Raw genomic sequence first — 11,432 nt, 5'->3', positions numbered from 1 at the left:
CCATAGGCAAAGAGAATGGCTTGCAACTGGCCCTCCTCAAAGGTCTGTCTAAACCGTGACCTTTCTGGGGCTCCTGCAGAAGGCTAGCCTCCATGGACAATGCTGCTTTATTTAATGCACACACACACACACACACACACACACACACACACACACACACACGCCACCAGCCAACAAACATACCATAAGTGAATCCCGGCACCCACCCCAGGTGTGTCTGGAGGCTGAAGATGTGCTAGTTAAGTGTGATTAAAGAAAAGTTACCTTCACCACGGACCCTCCAAGTTACACTAAGTGGCTGGGATCCAGAAAGATCCAGGGAGTCTCAACACAAGAAAAATAAGTTCCAGGCCAGTTGCTTCTTTCCTGGCTCCTGGAATCATTTTTCCAGCCCCGCTGTCTGCGCACCCCATGGGAGCTATTCATTAACGCGGGTGAGAAATGCCTAAATTACACCTCTGGTTCATGTCCAACTCCTTCAGATGGTAAGGAAGCAAGATAACTCGGTCCAGCATCGTCTCCAATACTATCACCCAGCCATTCCCCCTCCAACAGACAGCAGCTATGGAGCAGGGGCCAGGACCTCTACCAACCCCCCACCTACCCTCAACATCCCTGTGTCCCACCCCTGACCCCCACAGGTCCCTTCTGTTCCAGGTTTCAACATCAATGGCAACTGTTTCCCCTTCCTACCCAGATGTTAGATCTCATCTGTCTTAACCTTGGTTTAAGAGCAACGTCATCTAACCCTTTGCTTTCCCTGCTTATCTCCCAGAAGGAAATCAGGACCTTCTGAGTTCCTACTTTCTGGCAGACCTGGGCAACTGATGCCCTCCTCCTTGCCCTACCTGACATCTAGCACCATGCCAACTTCAGACAGACGGAAAACTGCGGCCATTTAGGGAAAGAAAAAAAGCCTAGGAAGGAAGGGGCTCTGAACAAAGGTTTTATTCAAGCTTTCACGCTCTAACATCTCCAAGAAGCTTTTAACAGAGACCATCATTTCCCTCCGAGAATCGATGCATTTTAATTCATACGAAGATATTTGTCTGCTGGTCCCCTTTCCTTCCAGGCGCAGAGACACGTTTAACAAAACAACTCAGCCTCGCGTGGAGACAAACGCTCTGGCTTCTCCCTGAAATTACTGGAAGTTCATTTTCAAAAGCCGTCCTGTTTTCTGGGAATCAATGCATATCAACTAAAATCAATAGCTGCTCCGTGTGGATGGGCCGAGACACCAAACTGATCTAGCGCCGCAGTGCATTTGTATCCAAATCTAGGCATTCTCAACAAGTCAATGCATTTAAACGTCTGCCAGTGTCTTTTCACTTAAAACTAATCTGTTTGCTGATCGGACTGTACACTTCCAGAGTGCGTGGTAATATACTCTGTGTGTTTACCAGATCCAATGTACATTAACTCAAATCAAAATATTTCCACTTACCTTAAAATCAAGTTTGTCTCTACTTCAGCAACACTCATGGGAATTAACTCTAGACATGCTCTCCAAGAGGGCTCCCTCCTCTCCATCTGGCCTCAGGCTGGTCTTACTAACCTGATAAATAGGTTTTAGAAGAATATGCTTCCTGCATCTCCAAATCATACACTCCAGAATTAGAAAAAAATACTGAAGGACTCTAGATCTACCCGCTTCCTCACAAACTCTAGCTTCCCACTATGCCATTTTCCACAGGGGCCCTCTCCTGTGTCTAAAACTTCCTGGGAGAGTGTTTCAGGGTCATTCCTTCCCATGTGACATGGCATCCAACCATGACCATCTTCTAGCTTGGCACTCGCCAAGCACCTGCAAAACACAGGGCCCCAAATCAATTCAAGAAAGTACCATCAGTCTCAACATCCTAGGAGCATTCGATTCAGTGGTGGGAGGGCTCTCTCCGTGTTCAAAGGGTCAGCGTACTGACACTTGTGGTATCCGCTTGTAGTAGTTTGACTGTAATTGGCCCCCATAATCTCATAGAAAGTGGTACTATTAGGAGGTGTGGCTTTGTTGGAGTGGGTGTAGCCTTGTTGGAGGAAGTGTGTCACTGTGGGGGTGGGCTTTGAGGTTTCCTAAGCTCAGGATACTGCCCAGTGTGTCAATTGACTTCCTGCTGCCTTCTGGTCAAGATGTAGCCAGCACCACATCTGCCTGCCCACCACCATAATCCCCGCCATGATGATAATGGACTGAACCTCTGAAACTGTAAGTGAGCCACCCCAATTGGTGTCACTTCATAGCAATAAAAACCCTAAAAGACACCACCCACCCCAATATGTGCAGATTCTGTACAATACACAGGAGATAGACACGGTGAACAAAGGCCGTTCCTTATAACTTGCCTCAAGAAAAACAGTCAGCAAATTAGCATGAGAAGCTACCTGTTAACTCTGTGTGTGTGTGTGTGTGTGTGTGTGTGTGTGTGTGTGCGCGCGCGCGCGCGCGCGCAAAGGATTATAGTAATAAGATAGGGTAAGAAAGAACAATTAACAACTAAACTGTAAGCAGGGGAGGGGTCAAGCAGGGCAGAGGACAGGGTCAAGAGACATCTTGAGTGTGCACAAGATCCATACCAGCATTGACACACTCACTGGCAATCATTTACTTGACCTTCCAAGTTTAGGAATGCCCCATCTTACAAAGGAAGAAACTGACTCCTACACTGTTAGCTCAGCAAGCCAACTGGCAAGTGGTGCTGGTCCTTTGGAGATCGTTAGCAAGTGGCAGGGCCGTGATTCAAGCCCCCAGAGAGGCATTGGGTACTGCGTGGATGCAGAAGGAAGACAACCTAGAGTCGGTGGCTATGGAGCCAACTCCTAGAAATACCAAGAAACTTCAAGTGCCCAGGGAAGAGGTACAGTTGGAGCAAATGCATGGAGATAGGAGCAAACGGCATTTCAGAACAGAGGAGTGATGAGGCCAAGCCAGGCTCCAGTAGGGGGAACATAGCAGAGGATCCTGGGTAGAGAAAGTAACCAATGTTCTTAAATGTCCTACTCTGAATGAGCTCCTAGATTTAAACCCTTATCCCACAGCTACTGCTAGCCTTGAAGAAGTCGAGGAGCCACAAAACAGTATAGGCCCCAACCCAACCCAACTCAGACCTCTCTTGATCCATCAGGGCACCTTTTGGCCACACCGACCTGATGCTAAGCAACTCAAAAAAGCGGCAGTGGAGGGAGGCTGGTCCCAAGCTCAGATCTCAAGCCATCACCATGGAGACGTTGCACAGGCTGCCAGCCAGCCACACAAAAGGAACGGCGAGGCTGCCTAGCTCACCTGGGACCTGAGCTAAGGAGGAGGTGGCAAATGTGTTTCATTTTCTCTCTTCGTTTGTTCTCAGTCAAAAAGAAGCAGCAATTTATACCCGCCGCTCACCCCACTCAGTCCCTGAGAGGAAATCAGAAACCCACCCTACTACGGTGGCTGGCCTCCTCTGAGAAGCCTGGTGTGGGTTCTCTAGCAGAAAGGTCTGGAAGGAAGGACGAAAGCTAAAAGGAAACTAGTACTGGTTAGCCTTCTCTGCTGCCCATGTGGAGCTCGTGTACTTACTGTGAGTATAGGCTGAAATCCATGAACTTCTGAAAGCAAAAGCTTATGCCACTGACTAGAGGCTAGGTGCCTTTATACAGGGATAAATAACACCCCTTGGCTACACTAGGGTATTGTCAGCCCCAAAAACACTCTGCCATGCCATCATGGTGACGAACACACAGTGCAGTCATTCCCCCTACCCAGCAGCCTGGAAAACCCCACCCATTCAAGGACGGGTCAAGTAAAGAGAGGACAAAGGAGTCAGGGCACCAGGAACAGGAGGGGCTGCAGCCAGACATGGAAAGAGAAGCCCATTGCTTCTGAGTTTGGAAAGGAGGACGTCCCAGCCAGCAAGCAATCTTCACACACGCATTGTGGTTCTCCTCTGCAAAGGGGTGAGAAGAGGGGTGGGGGAGGTGGTGCCAAGAGAGGGAGCAAGCAGAAGAGGTGAGAAATCCAGCATCTTCAGACCTGCCCACACTGCCGGCTTTGCGGCTGTGTGCGATGCCTCATCTCACAGTCATTAGAGGGACCCCCGCAGGATGGATGGAAGCTGGACACCCCGAAGGGTGGGAAATGAAGAGAAGGCTTGCCGCTGATAGGCGTGCATTTGAGCATCTTGAGAGAGACAGGCACTATGTGGGGGCAGTCCTGGCTCCCAGAGTCCCACAGTCCTGAGGGAAGCAAATAGACTGGCATTATCAGCACTCCAAAAGCCCGAAGCCAGCAGTGGAGCAACCCCTCATGTCTGATCTGAGCTCTTTCTCTTCCTCCTCTTAGAACAAAAAGGGACAATTCAACTTCCCTTCCAATCCGACCTAGCTTCTTCTTCCAGCTCGTGAGCCAAGCACGGGCCACCAGCAGAAGAGGCAGCATGGAGGGGCAGCCTCAAGACCTACCTCACGGAGGAGAACTCACACTAACAGCCTGAGTCAGACACCGCTTGACCTGTCTTCCCAGCCCTGTGGTAGCGCTGCTCCACTCCTGGGCTGAGCCCACAGGTCAGGGCCCCACACCATCCGCACACAGCCTTTCTGAACTCACTACTGAGCTCTCGCTTCTGGGTGAGATGCAGTAGTTGTCCCCTGATTCCCGATACTTCCGATGATGCCCTTGGGCCTCAGGTCCTTCGCACTTGTTTCACTGGGCCTGGACTACACCCAGATGTCTCAGGCCTCCCAAAATCCCTCAGGCCAGAGTTTCAGCCTTACTTTCTCACTGAGCCCTGCAGGTCACCTTCTCTGAAACTACAGTCAGCCTCCTAAGTCTCTCTTTCTCCCCTGCCTGTTTCTTGACGTCTATCACCGTCTTGAGGAACTCACCTAGGTGGTCATATCGCTCACTCAGGCCTTCATTAGGTGAAGGTTGTGTTTTGTGTTCATTACTTTTTTCCCACTGGTGTACCCTCACACTTAGAAGCACACCTAGAAGCCGGGCAGGTGCCCAGGAACCAGTTGATGAATGAGTGAAGCAGACATCCTTAAGATTCCCTCTCTGTCACCTCTCAAGTGAATGTAGCAAGGTCCCTTCCACACATCTCTCAAAGTAGAGGCCTTCCTAGAAGATGACTAGGCCCTTGAACCCAACTGAGCCCAGACAGACAAAAGATGGCCGAATATGAATGGGGGTGTTCTCCTGTCACCCCAGAAAGAGTGGGAAGTGGGTGAGAATACACTTCTGTGTGGAAATCTTTTATTTATGTGTTATACAGCAGTAGTAAACAAATATATATTTTATATATATTAAATAAGGCAGGGTCTTGCTATGTAGCCCTGGTTGTCCTGGAACTCATGATGTATCCCAGGGTTCTTCAGTCTTGTAGTGAGTCTTTCCTCTCCTGAGTGCTGGAATGACAGGGATCCTTCTTAACCATAGATGGCACCATCACCAAGAGTGAATTACCTTGCTCACTAGTCTCTCCTATAGTGATTACACACACACACACACACACACACACACACACACACACACACACACACACACAGCTCAGTTTCTTCCTCTGAACACTAAGGATTGAGGAAAAAGGTCCGAGTTCCTGAGCTGTCACCATAAAGCCCTGTAGCCTCAGACACCAGCAGTCACCTGGCTCAACTCCAGGGTCAAATGTGGCAAATCATCCAGCTATTCACCCACACCAGTCTGGCCTCATCTACACATTCCTGCGGCAGAGCATCTTAAGTGTGGACACAACTCCTGCTGACTCTGCCCATGGCTGGTGACGGCAAGGCTAAGGTACTAATGAAGCAAGAAGAGACAAACCCCACCCCTCCAGGGAGGCAGACCATGACACACTGACCCAAAGTGGTCCAGCTGGGGTGCTATCCAGTCGAGCAAATCCTTCTGCAAGTTTGGGTTTGTGATGAGTACCCAGGCTGCTGCCTCCCAGATGTAGGTGCCATCCCTGTCCATCAACCCTTCCAAACCAAACCTGGGTTGGTAGGACCAGGGCCACAGCTTCTCAAGTGCAGGCTCATTGGGCAGATTCCCAGTATCGTAGGTGGCTTGGAACTCAGGAGTGAAGGACTGAGTCTGTCGGCTATCATCACACCCTGGCACCGATGCGCTAACTGGGCATTATTTATAATGGAGCTTTTATCGTGTGTGACTCTCACTGGCCCTGCCAGTTAAAACCATTTGATGTCCTAGAGCTCGTGGAAGAAGGAGAAGGGTGGGAGGGGACAGGCAAAGGCTAGAGAAAACAAGAGGAGTGTCGTAGTGGGACTTCAAAACAGCCAAGTGGTTGAAAGGAGCTTCGCTAAGGTTCTGACCTACTTTGCATGCGGATAAGCCATCTCCTTTACTTTAAAAGAAAAAGAAAAAGGGAAAAGAGGGGGGGAAAAAAACCACGCCGTACAAAGTGGCCACGGCTCTGTTCAGGAGAGCTGTGGCCGCACTGCAAAAAGGGGCTTTCTTGCTGTAATCAGGAGCCATTTAGGAGCCATGATTTGGGTAATTATGAGAGATTTCAGCTTCTCTCCTTCCAGGGCCATGCACAGCTCAGGAAGACAGGGCTGCCAGAGCAAGATAGCCAAGGAAGATCCAGTGCCTGGCAAGCCGGGCTGCAAAGAGCAGACCTCCAAGCTAAGAAATGAGACATACTCATCTGGCTGCCTACCCTGGCTCTGATGGACAATCCTTGCTGGGCAACCTTGAGTCCTTTGTCTAGACTCTGGGGATGCGTGTTCTTATCATGGCACACCTAAGATGATGTACCAGGTAGTGGTGACAAGTGGAGACCACAGGTCTGCTCACGGAGCACAGTAGGTGCTCAGTCACGGTCATTCCTACCAGTTTTCTAAATGACGTGTGAAGGAGACGTCTCACCCTGCAGGGAGGTTTCTCGGAATGAGTAGGACCAACTAGGGTTTCCAGTGACCGATGATTAGAAGATAAGTAAAGTGGAGATCTGTGGAGCAAGAAGCTCCACAGCTAGAGAAAGTCTCAGGGGACCCCGGAAGAACATAAGAAGTCGTGACAATGTGGGACATGGGGTACAAAAAAGCACATGCACAAAAACGCCTTTTCCCGGGGCTATAGACAAATGTCTAACAAGAGGCAACTTAGGGGGAAAGTTAATTTATTTTAGCTCAGTTTTACCAGGAAGGCAGGACAACATTCTCAGGGTGGTAACTTACAAGGTGGCTCTCACATCTCAGGGGACCGAGAACAAGATGATGATAAGCCTCTAACCTAGAGGTTCTCAACCTGTGGGTCATAGCCCCTTTGGGGATCAAACGACCTTTCATAGGAGTCACATGTCAGATATTCATATTAAGATTCATAACAGGGAGTTGGGGGAGCGGGAGAAGGGGATGGAGAGGAACTGGGATTGGTATGTAAAATGGAAAAAAGAACTTTAAAAAAATAAAAATAAAAAACAAAATGAAATTATCAAAAAATAAAATATATTCAAAAAAGTAAAAAATAAAAATAAAAAAGAAGTTAAGTCAAAAAAAGATTCATAACAGTAGCAAAATCACAGTTATGAAGTAGCAATGAAAATAATTTTATGGTTGGGGGTCACCACAACATGAGGAAGTGTACTTAAGGGTTGCAGCATCAGGAAGGTTGAGAAGCAGTGCTCTAACCCATCTCCTGTTGATCTGTATCTACCAGCAGGGCTTTCTGTCCAAAAGGTTTCACAGCTTCCCAAACAGTACCTCCATCTGGGGAGTGTTCAAACTCTCACTGTCCAACAGGAGCCTGGGGTGCTGGGGGAGAGCATTCACATTCCTACCATAACAAGGAACAAGGACATGTTTGCAGGAGGCAGATGGCTGCCAGCCTTCCCCAGGGCTTTGTGCACCCACTGGAGCTCAGCCCTCGGGAGAAAGTGCAATGTCAGGATCGGGGTCCTTCTAAGACTTAATATTCAAGGCAAGTGGGGCCTGTTACCTGTAATCCTGAGAAAGCATGGGAAGAAGAGGCCAGATGATTGGGTTTAAGGCCGCCTGGGCTACATAATGAGACCCTAGGAAACAAGGGAGGGAAGGAGGAAGGAAGAGAAAGTGAGGTGGAAGGGAGGGAGGGTGGAGAAAAGAGAGAAAGGGAGGGGAAGGAAATGAGTTAGAAGAGAGATGAGATGAAACCTGAAGGGAAATTCCTGAGGAATTGGTCTAAGGGTCAGCAGCAAAACAATGCATGGTTTTGATAAGTTCTGTTACTGGTATCCACAGCAATCCTACTTGGTAGCACTATTTAGGAATTTTCTTTTTTGTTTGGTTTTCATTTTATTGGTTTGTTTGTTTGTTTGTTTGTTTGTGATTTAGGGTTGTTTGTTGTTTTTTGTTTCTTGGTTTTGTTTTGTTTTTTTAAACAGTCTCACTAAGTAGCCCACATTGACCTCAGACTCAGGGTCTACCTACACACATACACACACACACACACACACACACACACACACACACACACACACGTGCATGTACAACCCACCCAGTGCTGCTGAAATGCCCCCCTCTGCTCCCTGCTCACCCTACCTTCTCTTCCGTCTCCTAGAGTATCACTGACCTCCTGTCACAAGTGAGGTGACTGAACTCTTGACATGGCTGTGACTGAATCAGGATTCTGCACTCTTGATGACCTTGTATCACCACCCGAGGTCTTTGTTTCCACTCAACAAACACAGGACAAGCACCTGCCCTGGGCACCAGGCTCCACCTCAGGCACCAGAGACACAACAATAAACACAAACAACTGCTTTAGTCTCTGCCCACATGGCATCTATGGAAGTCAGCATGTAGGTTCCAGCAGCAGCAGCAGCATGCTCTGCCCCCAGAGTGATGCGTGTGTGTGTGTGTGTGTGTGTGTGTGTGTGTGTGTGTGCGTGTGCAGTGTAGTGAGACTTCAGGGACATTCTCAGAGGCTGCAGAACAGCCCATTTAATCCCCATCACATTTAAGCATCAAAGGGCAGGTCAGTGTCTTTAGAAAATCTAATGATTTTGTGAATTCCAAACAAAGATGAAATTAATTGTGGATTATCCCCTGACTTCAGCGTTCCTTGAGCTAGGAATAGTTGGTAATGCTCCTGGAGCCAAGAAGCTGCTGTGCTCCCCTGGCTCTGGTCAGCAGGGAAACTTTTGACCGTCCCAGAGGCTCAGATGGAATGACTTCGCTCTGCCTTCCGCCCTTTCCTAGTCTCCTAGGGAGCCTCTAATTCAATGGCAAAGACCCAGCTCTGGAGGCTGCTTTTCTCTACATGGCCAGAGAGGTGAGGAGACGGTTCTTGGGGGGCTTGCAGTGAAGCAGGATGACCCAGCTCCAGGCTCGGTCCATGACAGGATCTGTTCTGTTCTGTTTTGTTTTGTTTTGTTTTGCTTTGGAGAGTTTCTCTGGCTGTCCTGGAACTCATTCTTTAGACCAGGCTGGCCTCAAACTGACAGAGATCCACCTGCCTCTGCCTCCTGTGTGCTGGGATTAAAGGTGTGCGCCACTACTGTCCCAGTAACAGGAGCACTTTTAACATTCCTTCTCCCAAAAGGAAAAACCAGGGCTCTGGGCCAGCCCCGCTTGTCATCCTGTAGTCAAAGGACATTGGGTGCCTTAGTCCCTGCTCTATTGCTGTGACAAGACACTATGACCAAGGCAACTTTCATAAAAGAAAGCATCTCATTGAGGCTGGCTTTCAGTTTCAGAGACTTAGTCCACTATCATCATGATGGGAGCATGGCAGCATGCATGGTTGGAGCAGCAGCTGAGAGCTACATCCTGGTCTGCAGGCAGAGAGAGAGAGTTTGGGCCCAGCATGGGCTTTTGAAACCTCAAAGCCCAGCCACAGTGTCACATTTTCTCCAACAAGGCCACGCCTCCTAGTCCTTCTCAAATAATGTCACTCCCCAGTCACTAAACATTCAAATGGATGAGCCATTCTTATTCAAACCACCACAGTGGAGTTTTGACTGCTATTAAAAAAATTAAAAATTTTCAATAAATTGCAAAATTTTTGGATCTCACAGTAAATTGTGTTGGACACAATGACTCATTTTATAAGTAACAAATAGTAGCCCAAGGTCACACTGGGTCAAAGACAGAAATAAAAGCCAGGACTACCTTTCTTGGTACCTGACTTTTCTACCAACCAGTAACTAGCCTGGGGCAGGGTCTCCTTTTCTGACACTGCCAGCCAGGCCACACTGCCAGGACTGTCCACACTCCTGTGTGATGGTGTCAAGGGGGAAGCAAACCATTAAGATGCCCCTTAGAAGGCTCCTCAGCCTTCTCTGGAGCTTATACAGAGTCATGAGGTGTGTGATGTTGTCCATCCTTGTTAATTTGCATGTGGGGATACGGAATCCAAAGAGGTGGAGTAACTTGTCTAACATCATATCATGCAGAAGTAAGATTTGCCTTGGATTTGGACTTAGGGACAAAATTATGAGCTCACGTGTCTCAGGGGGAGCCCAGCTCTTGTCCTCTCTCCTAGCAAAATCCAGGAAGAGCCACGGTGGTGGTGTCTTCTTGCCAATCGCATTGGAGCATATGGTAGACTGGGGTGGTGATATTTTGCCCCCCCCCACATTCACACAAACACACACACACACACACACACACACACACACACACACACACACACACACCCTGTATGAGCAGAAATGTACGAAGGGTTTTCAGCCAGAAGACTATGTACCCGACAGTGTTCTCTGCAGAACCTCGTCTTCAGGAAGGCCTGCTCAGTCAATTCTGGGAATGGAGACAAAAAGGGAGGAAACATCCTCTTTCCATCCCGTGAGCCCATGAGCTGGGTTACTCACAGTCAAGGCTAGAATTTGTCCCATCCCCACCCCATGGCAGCCTGGTTCATCGTCTTCTGTCTAATGTTAAACTGACCTCAGAACCCTAAACTATCTTGTCAGGGCAATAGATCAGAAGCCCAGGGGGCCTGGGTCCAGCCTCAGCACCGAGTGAACCCACAGGCAACCTTGCACAAGTCATCCAAGTGCTCAGCATGTGTATGGCCCCAGCTATGAAGGGACACTGTTGGCCTAGGTCAAAGTCTCTTCCTGCTCTATCACACGAGTTTCTGTTTTTATCCAAGAAGTTGAGTTAATAACAGTGACAGTCCCAAACACCCTATAAAACACTGACTGCATTTAAGGACCCCTGCTAGGGTCTGCTGGTGATCTTTCCTTTGCTCCTCATAGAAAGCTTGAGATACTACAAATTTCTTCATTCTCCAAATGATACAACTGAGGCTTAGAGAGATGAAGTGATTGCCATAGAATTTGTAATCAGTGGAGTTGTAGCTATATGGTATCTGCTTCTCTCCCTTACCTTCTGAACACACTCCATACACACACACACACACACACACACACACACACACACACACACACACAAGCACCCTCATTCATACTTTGGGAGCATACCATATGCTCCCAAAGCTAGAACTTTCTGGCACTGTT

This window comes from Peromyscus eremicus, chromosome 7 (assembly GCF_949786415.1).
Source record: "Peromyscus eremicus chromosome 7, PerEre_H2_v1, whole genome shotgun sequence".
Taxonomy (NCBI): Eukaryota; Metazoa; Chordata; class Mammalia; order Rodentia; family Cricetidae; genus Peromyscus; species Peromyscus eremicus.
The sequence above is the reverse complement of the archived record's forward strand: the minus strand, read 5'-3'. Positions refer to the sequence as shown.